Source organism: Ostrinia furnacalis, unplaced genomic scaffold, assembly GCF_004193835.3.
Source record: "Ostrinia furnacalis isolate ACB-3 unplaced genomic scaffold, ASM419383v2 OfSCF4079, whole genome shotgun sequence".
NCBI lineage: Eukaryota > Metazoa > Arthropoda > Insecta > Lepidoptera > Crambidae > Ostrinia > Ostrinia furnacalis.
Genome location: NW_021134318.1, coordinates 32,256 through 46,210, shown reverse-complemented (window position 1 = coordinate 46,210; position 13,955 = coordinate 32,256). Strand labels below are relative to the sequence as shown.

At 36.6% G+C, this 13,955-nt stretch overlaps 1 non-coding gene across 1 annotated transcript; it reads left to right on the top strand.

Annotated features, from left to right (window-relative positions):
• The first annotated feature begins 4,326 nt into the window (after nt 1-4,326).
• On the top strand, nt 4,327-4,398 carry TRNAL-UAG (transfer RNA leucine (anticodon UAG)). Its single transcript has one exon. It is a non-coding gene; the product is annotated as a tRNA-Leu (tRNA).
• Nucleotides 4,399-13,955: the final 9,557 nt, after the last annotated feature.

Genomic DNA, 13,955 nt, shown 5'->3' with positions numbered 1-13,955 from the left:
CATTTCAATACCAACTTCATTTAGAAAAACATGGAAACTATTACACAATAAAACCCGAAAGATCTCATGAACACACCAAAAACAGGAAATAAAACACAAGAGATGAATCTAATAATTAAAACACTGACTCATAAACACTAATACAAAAACACCATCTTTATGCTGACCAAATCACGGAGCACTAAAACTTAACGCAAACGATACTGCCCACACAATTGACAGTAACTGACCAACAGCGCTGGCAGTTAGCGGTCGTCGTAAACTGGCCTTTACGAGCCATCAACACATAAATCACAGCGAGAATAAAAGTAAGACTGTCCCGGCAAAGAGCATTCAAATGTACGGAAAACTTCCAGCTAACTCGACTGGGCAGAAACTTATGTACGTAATACGGCCTACAACATCCGTTTCTGGAATATATAGGTGTCATAAATTTGTAGCAAGAAAAGCATAGAATATACGGCCCAAGTGATCGAATCAGAAATGAGGAGATCCGCAGGAAAACCATTGTGACTGATATTATTATAGCCCGCAGAATTGCTAATATTAAGTAGCTCGTAGAGATGATGGCCGTTGGGGCAGAAAAGTTCTTGAGAGTCGACCACGGGCCGGAAAACGTATCGTGGGCGGGCTTCCTACTACGTGGACCGACGATCCGGTGATGGTCGCGGGAAGAACCTGGATGCAGGCAGCACAGGACCGTTCGTTATGAAAATTCTTGGGGGAAGGCCTTTTGTCCAGCAGTGGACGTCATTTGGCTAAAACTCAGTACGTTCTAACCACATAAATCTATAGGCTTGAAGTTATTCTAGAATGTAGAGTCATACCACAGCGTTTCAACAGAATACTCGGTAACGAATAGTATTTTCGTGGGGCACACAATACAAAATGTCTTTGCGTAGTTCCCAGTTTGGCCAATCAAAATATCTCACACCAGTGATTTTAGGGAATGTAACGTGTTACACATTCGTTAGACGTTCGAAATCTATTGCAGATTCGGTTTTATATCGATTATTTGTGTCTGAATTCAAAATAACACTCAATTTTGTCGAAAAATAAAACACTACTAAACTACGACAAAAACTGAAACCCTTCCCCTTCCTTGACAAGCTTTCAATAAATTCAAAAGTAATACAAAAATGTAAACATATTTTATTTTAAAATGTTCATGTACACATATGTACACTGTAGGTAGGTTTATCTACCAGGAAAGCAATATGTACGATGTTTTGCCTAAACAAAGTTTTAATCAAAATAATGCGTTCAAAATTCAATGTGTGCCGGATCCATTCGCTGCTCTAAAGCCTTTGTTAAGTGGAGGATTTGTGTACGCGGAGTGAACGGAAAAGCGTAGAAGCTGTCCAGAGATGGTTATATTGGTTATCCATATCGGGTATTGTATATGAAACCAATGAGATTACAGCCAGATTAAATAATTGTGTTGGAAAATCCAACTTTTACAGTTTCTAAAGATTCCACGTATTTTTTTAAGTGAAAATGATTTTTTTTTTATTATGGAAGTGGGTTAATTTCATTATGTGTCATTATTCTTGTTGTTACAACGAATCGAAGGCTTTCTCATAGTCCACAATCACCAGGCAAAGTGGCCGATTATACTCCTCAGACTTTTGTATAATCTGCCGTAGCTAGTCTTCCGAAACCGGCTTGTTCGGGAGGCTAGAAGTCATCGGCTTGCAGCGAAACGAGACGATTTATTACAACACACACCACATAATTTTAACTTAGATGTAGGGTTAGGGCATGTAGAGTTGAACACTTTTTACAGTGCGAGCCAAACGTACTGTCTTGGCAAAATTTTACATGAAAATGTTTTTGATAGGATTTGTATTTGCCTCAAACGTTTCACAGTCATGTTCTTTCATTCCTCTGTCTTCTACGCTTTTACAGATATCAGCGAAAGCAATACACTTTGCTAGTCGTAAAGTGAGAAATTTGTAGTGATCTGCGAATATGATTTCCAAAGCGCTTACAATTTCAGTTTTCCTGATCATAAAACTGTTATAAAAGTCAGTCAGAATTACTTCAAGAAGCCTCGTCCGAGAATGTCTGTAATGTCTTAGAACTTTTTTATATTCATAGACTTTATTAGGCATTTCTCTTTCTGGAAATTGAGCTCTGACCGATTTCGAGACGATATGTTACTTCGTCATAGATATTCCATATTGTAGTAAAATGGGTAATTCCTTACCATATTCATCCATTATTAGTCCAAGTGATCCATATTTGGAGTAGAATACGATAAAAAATTACAAAAGACGACGACTTATTATTATTATAGTCATAATTATTAACGTTTATTAAACATCATGTTGGTTGTTGCATCATAGAATATGTATAATTACGTGCGTATTTTTTTGATTAACAGAGCTATTGTACTATCTATCTCATAATTAATGTATGACAGGTACTAGATATTATTATGTACCTACATTAATAAATTTAATTTACTGCCTTTACCTGCCTAAACATAATCTAACTATAATTCAAACTCGCCATGACTAATTGTAATCAAGATAAGTTTACATGTATGTTAAGATTATCTCAATTACTGGACTATTGTTAACAGGGTTGTAATATCTGACAAAGATCAACAGTCTTAATATTTTATAGACCTCATCTTTCACTTTTAAGAGCTATATTCGGATCAATCGTCGTTTCAAAATAATGGATACAATGAATCATTCAGTATTTGTGTATTAGGATCGTTAATGATCGAAAATTGGCTAAACTTGGAGCGAGATCAAACGCGAAGCTGAAGACCGAACGCGATGGAGGACTGTTTGTGGACGCCCTCTGCCCCATCTAGGGGACATAGGACCATAAGTCAAGTAAGTAAGTCAGGTAAGAATGTTTAATTAGTTATAGACCACCCACGCACTACCGGCAAGAGCAGCGTGAAACGTCAACCCACAAGATGTACAGATGACCTTATAAAAGTAGCAGGAAGGCGCTGGATGCAGAATGCTACCAACCAAGCGAATCCAGAAATAATCAGGAGATGCCTACTTTAACCAGTGGATTCTCATCCATATCCTGTGGCAGTAATGATCATGCTAACGCCAACAAGACAACGTAGAAAAGATAAATGCAGAATCAATTTTCTCAAAGCAAGACAAATGGTGACAATACCTTCAAATTATGAGACACTAAACAGTTATTCCATTTACTGGTCGCAAGGCAAGGTAAGGCAATAAATTCTGCAAATAAACTCCCAGAAAGCCGTTTACCTAGCACTAATGCCGCAGAGTCCTTGTAGATTTTATCCGGGACATAAGTCTACTTTTTCTCTTAGACACAGCTAAAAGAGAACAGTAAAGTTAACAGAATTGTTGTGCTCCGGCAGTTAGAGGTAAGATAGCCAGTTCCTCCGTGGTTGCGGATTCCGGGTGAAGCTAGCTTCCACCTACGGCCTGGTCATCACTAACCATCAGATGCGATACAGGCCAAGAGCTTCCTCGTTATGGATAAAAAAATGCCCACCCAACATAGTTACGATAGCTGGTATTAACTGATGACTATGGAAGATAGTGAGGTGGATTTTTTTTTTGTTGATTAATGCTATTTCATCTAGAACCAGTTGATATTAACCACCTCCATTCCGATATTTGGGAAAAAATAATACCATCAAAATACTGAAGTTGGTATATTGTTGTCAAAAATCAAAATCAAAATCAAAAATATTTATTCAGTTTAGACCACAAGTGGCACTTATGTGTCTTTTCCTTAGATAGTAAAAAATGTTATGAATGTTTTAGTAATCGTATGTACTGGCGGATTGGCTGTTCTACTATGAGCTGTGACATAAGTACCATTTCAGTAACGGTTACCTATTACCTAATCTAGAGATCTTGATCACATGTAGCATTATATTTGGAATTACCCTTTTCAGTATGCGCTAGTGGTAAACAACATAGGTTACAATCTTAGAAGAAATTGGGTTACCTATCTTAGAAAATTTCTAGTAAACATTTTTTTGTGTATTATTAGTATTTTGTTATTGCACAAATTACTAATAGTCCCGTTAGCCCCTCGTACTAAGCTAAATATGCTTGTGTCACGAGTGAGCTCACCACAATAGTCGAGCGGCGGCGGGGATCGAACCCGCGTTCCCCGGATCACGAGTCGGCCAGTCTGACCTCTTCACCGTTCGGCTATCGTGGCTTCAACCGTTCGGCTATCGTGGCAATAATAAAATTTAGCCTGCTATCGGTGTCGCACTCAAGGGCAGTTGCTGTTAGTTCGACCTTCGCCGACCGCTGGTCTATTGTGGTGAGCCCACTTGTAACACAAGTGTATTATTTAACCGCCTCTGTGGTCTAGTGGTAAGACCACCTGCTTTAGACGCAGAGGTCCCGGGTTCGATTCCCAGTGGGGGCAGATTTTTCTGTTCGGTTTGGTTGGTGGTAGGGCTTGTTCTAAGTCCGCATGGCTAGCTACCACCATCTTACTTGTCTGTCGCCATAACAACAATGTTAACAGCATTGTTGTGTTCCGGCAGTTAGAGGTAAGATAGCCAGTTCCTCCGTGGTTGAGGATTCCGGGTGAGGCTCGCTTCCACCTTCGGCCTGATCGTCACTTACTATCAGGTGAGATACATGCCAAGAGCTTCCTCGTTGTGGATAAAAAAAGCCTAGCTGGAGGGGATAACGGAAATATTGTTAGTTAATCACTTCATCATCAACGTGTCAATAAAAGATTTGGCTTACACTCATCATGCTGATCAAACGGGTTGGGGTGGCCTGATGTTGTCATATTTTGTCCTTCAGTCGCCTCCTTTGATATCCGTGAGTACGTAAATGTAAAAAATACTTCTTACTAAGAAATATCTTTGCAAATAAATATTATTATAACCTTGTGCGTGTCTAAATACACTGTGATTTTAGTGGAAAAAAGGATGAACGTAGACTTATGTTAATGGCATTTTTCAAATCCGAAGCAATAGGCTAGTTGCCTAAAAAAATTTTTTTAGTCCGTAATGTTTAATATCAAAAAATATTGGACACGTATAATTTTATTTGTCAATCTAACAAATAATTACATAGTTATGGTGCGTTGAAGTTGCGCACGACGTCACAACGTGCGGCATTTTTAAGCAAGCGTTGACGTCACGGGCCTCTTCTTATGAACTTTGGGGCGCTTTATCTCTTTAAATCTTCATTAGTTTGAAAAAGTGAAAAATACGAGTAGAGTATTTTTTGATAAGTTAACTGACGGACTAATTAAAACTCTTGCTTTTTGACCCAGGCAACATCCCCATTGTACGTCAATTTAGAAACTCATTTTTTCTCCCAGTAAATCCTGAGTTCGAGTTATTCGGCATTTAGGTTACATCATAAAGAATAATCAAACATAAATTCCACGAAAGCATAAAATGAGGTTTTAACTTCTCAACAAATGATACTAGCTTACTGCCCGCGGCTTCGCCCACGTGGAATTTTGTCTGTAACAGAAAAACTGGGAAAAAAACTATCCTATGTCCTTTCCCGGGACTCAAACTATCTCTATGCCAAATTTCATCAAAATCGGTTCCGTGGTTTAGGCGTGAAAGCGAGACAGACCGACAGACAGACAGAGTTACTTTCGCATTTATAAATTAAGTATAGATTTGTCTTTACAATAAATCCTTGTTGATGTGAGGTATGATCCAAAACTAGGCCGACTTCTTATTAAAGTTTTTGTTTATTTTGCATAAAACCGATGGATAGTCCAGTAGTTAAAATACATAGTAGGAACTTTTAAGATATTTCTTACAAAAAAAAACAGTCAATTCTGTCGTGTCTTTTAAGTAATGTTTCGCATGGCGTTTGACTTTATTTATGAGTTTTTTTTACTTGATAATTTACTCGATCTCTTTCCAAAACAACTTGTCACAGAACGTTATATTATTGCTGACAATTTTTAAACTCGCTAAGGGTGAAATTTGGATGGAATGCTAAGATTTTATTTTAAACCTTTGTCTCTTGATTTTCAAGAAAATGCGCTCAACTTTTTCGAGCAATGTCTTTCAGCCTTAAAGCTTTTTAATTCTTTATAGTAAAATTACAAAAAGCTCAGACTCTGTTTTTCCTTGTCGTCTGAATATTAAGTATTTGTCAAACCTCATAATATTTTTTTTGTTTTTACCCGACTGCGGTAGAAGGAGGGTTATACTTATTATACAGGGTGACAGGTAATGCGATACATTCCTTGATAGGGGTTAAAGTAGAGCTTATTTGCAGTCATTTAAGTCATATGACACCATATCCGAAACTTGTTCATTTCCAAGTTATTCAAGATTTAAGTATTTTTTAAAAAAACTCCAGTTTTTATGTTAAAATGTACCCTTGTAATGAAGAATACGGAATAATGTTAACTTTTTTGTTGTATTCGTATAGCTAAATAATAAGTGTGACATTTTAAATTAAAATTTGCAAGAAAGAATCGTCATTACTCAAGTAAAAGCTAAAAAACCATGTATCATTTTGCAAAAAAATTATGTTTTAGGTAATTAAACGAAGAATTTCCAAGAAAAAATGTATGGAATGTTGTGTACAAATTACAGAATTTAGTTCCTTGATTCATTAGCTATTCAAAAAGGTACAGGTGTTTAACAAACACTACATAATTATTTTTTTATTTGAATTTAAACGTCTAGTAAGATACTTTCATAAAAAAAACAAGAGTCACAAAAACAGAAGTGAGAAACAGACTACGAGCTTGTATTAGAAGACGGGGCTCACAGTTCGAGCAGGACTTAAAATAATGTACCTAGATAAAATTAGGTGATACAATTATTATTAAAATACTAAGTTTTTCATTTATTGAGACCCAATAATAGTTGTTAGTGTGACTTTTTTATTTATTAATTTTTTTATGAAAGTATCTTACTAGACGTTCAAATTCAAATAAAAAAATAATTATGTAGTGTTTGTTAAACACCTGTACCTTTTTGAATAGCTAATGAATCAAGGAACTAAATTCTGTAATTTGTACACAACATTCCATACATTTTTTCTTGGAAATTCTTCGTTTAATTACCTAAAACATATTTTTTTTGCAAAATGATACATGGTTTTTTAGCTTTTACTTGAGTAATGACGATTCTTTCTAGCAAATTTTAATTTAAAATGTCAATCTTATTATTTAGCTATACGAATACAACAAAAAAGTTAACATTATTCCGTATTCTTCATTACAAGGGTACATTTTAACATAAAAACTGGAGATTTTTAAAAAAATACTTAAATCTTGAATAACTTGGAAATGAACAAGTTTCGGACATGGTATCATATGACTTAAATGACTGCAAATAAGCTCTACTTTAACCCCTATCAAGGAATGTATCGCTTTACCTGTCACCCTGTATACAATATCTTTACTACTTAATTACTATTTTTGTTAGTTTGCTTGAACGTGCTAATCTCTAGAATCAGCCAATAGGCTCTTTAATGCAACAGTAAAGAAAAATGTTGCATAAACGGGAAATATTATTCAAACTATTTTCAGTTTTCACGCGTACGAAGTAGCCGGCACAATGAGTCAAGTAAAATTTTTTTAAGAGCAGTGTTTTGACCTACCTATGCAATAAAGAATTGAGTATTGAGTATTGATTATTGAGTACTCCTCGAAACGAAAATGAATCGTACCTAAACTATTCCTCGAAACGCAAATGTGAATTTCAATGAATACCCACTTCAATATTTGTACCCCTGTCGTGTACATTTATTTGTCAAATAACAAAACTCCTGAGAATCTGTCAAAGACTCAGCATACCTACGCCAAAAATTCCGTGTATGTTTTCTGCTTATTCGTTCATTATTTTATTAGGAATAACTCAAATTTTTCGCAAAAAGTAAGTCCACTCCAGTGTGGTATTTAATTAATTTGTTTTCTCTCAAAATGATAATCATCATCATCATCATTTCAGCCATAGGACGTCCACTGCTGAACATAGGCCTCCCCCAAAAATTTCCACAATGGCCGGTTGGCGGCGACCTGCATCCAGCGCCTACCAACTACCTTTATGAAGTCATCGGTCCACCTTGTCGGTAGACGTCCTACACGGCGCTTTTCGGCCTTTCAATAAAGGCCTTATAAATAAGCTCAAAATTGCACAGCGTGCTATGGAGAGGGCTAATGCTAGGTGTTTCTTTACGAGATCGAATCAGAAATGAGGAGATCCGTAAAAAAACTAAGGGCGCTGATATAGCCCAACGGATAAGCAAAATGATAATAATAGAAAATAAATACTTTGTCCATTACGTCATAGTCTAAAATACAAGTACATAAGGTCATGTCATTGACGGCTGACTGACTCGCAAAACTACGTATAGGTCACCTGCGGTTGGGGATTCTAATCCCACGAGGGACTAATGCTTTATAATCATAATTAGCTAAACATTTTAAGTACATAATGCGTTATTATAATTATGAGTTGAAATGAGTTAAAGTTTACAATAAAATTTGTTTATTATCTAAAGCGTAAGTGTATAAGTTAGACTTAATGTTTTTTATGACTCTACGTTCTCTAGCATATTTCTGTAAATTACAATTGAATCACACAACAAACTTCAAATTTTCTACCTACTTATCAAATTCAAAATTATCACAAAATTACGTCTATTTTTTCCGAAACAAGCTTACAAAATACTTTTGCCGACAGCTTTTCAGCGTTGTAAGTGCATAATTCGGTGCTCGCCGAGCATTCGCTTTAAAGAGAGCCTCTAGGGTTTCCGAGAGTGCGCGGATTTTCCTTGGCGAATATCTAGGTCGAGCGCTGTCCTGCAGCCCTGAATTCAGCTAAGAAATCTTATTTCTATTTTATGTATTATTTTAGAATTAATTTTTATGGGACCTTCAGGGACATGAGTAAAGATTTTTACTCAATAGATAAAGATAGTAAATTTTTTTTTATGTGACAGGATGCAAACGAGCAGACGGATCACCTGATGGTAAGTGAGTACCGTCGCCCATCGATAGATTGTGATATTGTAACGTTGAAAAATACTAAAATGTCAACAAAATAGTATGTAGGTCATTGTATCCATTACACGAGCACGGCCTAATTTAATTTATCAAAGGCAAGTGGAGAATTTGGACTACAGTCCCCATACGGGCTTGCAGGCCAGGCTGGGCAAAAAAACTGAAACTAAAAACTGAACTGTGAGCTGTCTTCTGTGCATAGAAGTCTTTGCAATAATCGCCATCATGTTCATCACCATTTCAGCCATAGGATGACCATTGCTGAACACAGGAAATCATTGGGGGAGGCCCAATGATTCAATAATGACCGGTTGGTAGCATCCTGCATCCAGGACCTTCCTGCTAACTTTATGAGGTCGTCGGTCCACCTTTATTTACATGCCAGTGAGAAAATAGTACCCGGTTGATAGCAGCCTGCATCCAGCGCTTTCCTGCTACCTTCATAATGTCGTCGGTCCACCTTGTGGGTGGACGTCCCACGCTGCGTTTTCCGGTACGCGCCCTCTACTTCAGAACCTTGCTGCCGGGTAACATGGAAAGCATTGGGGGAGGCCTATGTTCAGCAGTGGACGTCCTGTGGCTGAGATGATGATGATGATGATGATGATGAGAAAATAGTACACTTTGTAATAAAGTCTCCAAGTGTGAAATGTAATGCTCCATAATTCCTTTATAGAGAGCATCCAGACCTCTAACAAGAGCACTGAGTATTCCAGCATTCCAGCATTTTCCGGGAACTAGTTTTCAGATTTTACTTTTAGAAAGCGCCGAATTAAGAATTTAGTAATTACTAGCGACGCCATTGCATTATCCTCATTCTCCCGGTTTCTGGTTTCGCTGAGTATTCCGTGAATTTTTAAATTGAACCTCTTAGTTCTTTGATGATATTCGGGAAACATTAACGCTTGCTCTGCGTAACGAGTTAGTAGTACTGTCTAAAACAAATAGGTATTCTGCATTTTTATAGGAAATCTTCTATGCTGTTCAATTCACTGTATAAGAGAAATGGAAATTAGGATCTTTCAAATAAAAGGTTCTGGGCAGGATCCGCACACTAATTACCATTTTTAATACAACGCAGCTAGAGATTAGACTTAGTTAGGTTTTCCATGTTCGGTCTTGAAAAGAACGACTAATGTCTAGCACCAAACGTCTATTTGAACAATTATAGGTAATAAGTTCCAATTGACAAACCTAAAGTAATTGGGAGGGACTATGTTCAGCAGTGGGCTGTGTGTGGCTGAAATGATGATGTTGATGCTACTTATAGGATAAAAATTAACATTGCTCAATAAATATGCTACAGGGTCTCACTCCAAATATTCCCTTGGATATTGTAAGAGCTAAGAAAGGGATATAGCTGGGAAGTGTATGCCAAATCCTCTATATTCCTCTTGTAAATTAGAGACAGTCCTGTAGTTAAGGGACTCGACTAAATGACCCGATGATTACGTCAGATAGTATCAGTATTTTCGCCAGACAAAACTCTACATTGTAACCATGCGGAAAAGCTACCAAAGCTAGGAAAAACCTCGGTAATAAGTAAAAATTCGTTCAACCAAGGATCATAATCCGATGCTCTACAAACATGGTCGCCCATGCATACAAACCGGTCATTATAAAACTTGCAACCTCGTCTGGAATACTGATCAAGGCTGGAACAACGTCTTGCTAACCTTGTTATTATTAGGGAAAGTACTTATTGCTGGTTACATTTTAATAAGACTTTGCGCTTGTTATCTTTTAAAAAAGTTTTATCCTTCTTTGGGATATCTTGGTTTTGGGTTAGCTGAATAGGAAATGATATTTATTAGTGTGTTATAATAAATGAAACATGATCATAATTTCAGTGTCGCATTAGAAATTCACGCACACAAAGTAATCAAAATATGTGCTCATTATCCACTGCGGTATCAGTACTCAACGTTCAAATAATCTTTAGTACTACCACAGAATAATAATAAGTACTACGTACAGAAGTTTTACTTCGCGAAGGTATTTAAAAAAATTTATGCTCAATGTCATTAACAATATGGTGTAATTTAGCCTGTCTCAAGAGTCAAGCACCATTTTGTTGACAAACGTCAGTGATTGGCACTGCGCCGAAGATATAGGGCTGACTTCGGTAAAATGATGTGACGTGAGGTGCCAAACTGCGGAAAATGGCGGAGGAAAACATGAATTATCATGAATAATATTAACTACTTATTTACCTCTCAGTGTCTTGAGGCAACTTAAAAAAGTACATTCTGTGTTTTTATTATTATTTAGGCAGTTAAATACTGCACAGTATTTAGTACACCATTTTCTTCCATCATACACAAGAATACGCGTGCGTGAGTCAATGTTCGCTCGTATGTGAGGCCTTGTCGAATAGTATCCTGTAGGTGGGTCATCGTGCGTGTTTTGTTTTCGATGTAAACTCGCGGAGATGAACAGGCCTGTGGGTCTAGACAAAGTGCAAATTATAATCGCAAACCAGTCGAAAAGTGGTCGAAAAGCCCCTTTTTTGTATGGAGTTTTGACGGATTCGATTTTCGATTCGATCAAAAAGTGCGTTTTGTCTAGGGGGGCTGGTACTACGCAAGCAATGTCAACTGTTTACATTATGACGTCGCTGCTGTCATCATTGCATTCACGAGAAATGAGTTCTGTTTTTGGGCATATTGCTGCGACACCGGCCACGCCCCCTCATCACATCTCCCTTTAGTTTATGTGATCTGTGGTTTTATGCGTAACCTTTTATGAGCATGTGTTTGACTTATGAAATGGCTAGCTTAACCAATAGGAAATAGCAGTGCCTGCCAAATCAAACGCACAGGGTTGAATAGAGCTCTGTGATTGGTTCGTGTGTCACCCTGTGCGTCCACGCGCACTGTGAGACCTCATAGTAATGTTTGTGAATACGGGCGTAAATAATTTTACAGTCCACGCTAAACTCTACAGTTCTATTACTATCATCATTTGGCGGACTGTACGCTTTCTTGTATATTTGTTTAGTATTCAAGAAGACCTAGCCAAGTCACTGACGATTATTTGACGCCAGTACCAGTGGCAGAATTGTTTAGAAAACACATTAGAAGAAGTTCCTGTGCGCTTTACTTTTGTTTAAAACATTAGATGGGGGATATTTACTTTTTATTTGACTATCCAGTTATACTGGCTCTTGGTAAATTTTCAAATAAGCATCCGATAACGCTATCTGACGAATAAAATTTAATGGTTACAGACAACACTGTCTGTATTAATAAAATAATTCAGGTACTTCTCGTTCCCAGCCACATCTCCTGTGTAGCCAGGATCTACAGCTGGACCGTTAATAAAAACCCAACCAGTGAAGTACAAGTTTGTCCCAGACTTGCTAAGTTGGAAACTAAACGTGTTCGAACTTATGAATTAACTTTCCTCTAAGGCAAAACGGATGAAAAAACAGACAAAAGTTTAAATCAAGTAAAAGATAACACACAAACTGACAATATTAATTAACTTTGTGGATATATTTTAACTCCATTTACCTCTCTGTAGCCCTGCAAGTACCAATAAAATACAAATAAAACAACAAGTACAAATCAAGATACATTATCATCATCATCATCATCTTAGCAATAGGAGGTCCACTGCTGAACATAGGCCTCCCCTAATGCTTTCCATGCTGCCTACTGCAACATAACATAAAATATTTGACAGATCATGATTATAAATAAAATGAGCACATTTTTCATTTTCCGCTCTTCACTCAAACGCTGGATATGTTTGCTCTGCGAATAAACATCAAAATACAATTTAAACTGAAAGCTTCATAATATTTAACCACTTAACTTTTTAAATAAAACATTTTCGCTGTTTATTAAGTTACATGATCACATTTCAATATTTGAAAGAGTTAATTAAAATGTATAGCGATATTTCTATCAATAAAATTTAATTCATTTACAATTTCATTCTAATTTATTTTGCTTGTTTAATGATAAAACATTGTGTACATAGCTTTTTATGTTGGTTTTTTTTATTTACCATTATTTTTACGTTCATATGGCGTAAATTTTGGTCAAAATTCAATCAAATTATGTGTTTTAATTTGTAATACGAATAGTTAACGAAGACCCTACCTAACCTAGTACCTACGTCAAAAATTTAGTCGTAAGGCGCGATTGCGGTCAAATATCTGCTTTGTCTTACATAAAAAAGACCTTTGATTTTAAACTGGCTTTGACATGAAGTCAGATCTTCTAAAAATATATAGCACTTACACATACTTACATAACTTAGTAATTTGTCGTGTAGACAGGAAAAAAATGGCCACGCTCCTACATCATTTGCGAGCTGTCGCCTACACGGAATACAAAAACTATCTTGTTCCTTGTTTTTGTAAATCAAATAAAGAGGCTGCATGGACTGTATCAATCTCGCCTGATTTATAAGGCAAGACGAGGGGCAAGGTCAGATATTCTGAACCTAGCGATCAGGGTTGCCAGAAGAGAGAATCTCAAAATATAATGTCTTAAAATTAATATGGAGAGCGGGGATATTCTACCACAAGTATTTATTTACTTAAAAGAATTCCTCGATCGCAATATAGAAATGTAAAAACACCCTGGTTATGAATAAAGAAATTTGAATTTGAATTTGAATTTAAAGGTCTTGAATAACTCTGTCAGTGCCTGAGATATGGGAGAGGCACGGGAGGTGTTCTTTGTTACGTCAAAATGTCAGCGAGACTTCAGATTTGTATTGGCTCTGTGCACGATTACAGCGCCAACTAGCGTCCACAACTTTGTGGGCTCTGTCACATTGACATTTACTAGGTCGTCTATTTGTGAAAAAATATCGAAATGAAAAAATAACAAATATTTTTGACTAATAAATTGTTGTGATACCACGATTTGGGTGGAAAAAAGGTTTTGAAATCATTTTGGTCATTCAAATCAAATGAGGTAAGTCCAAAAAGTGTGTTTAATTTTGATTGTGTCAGG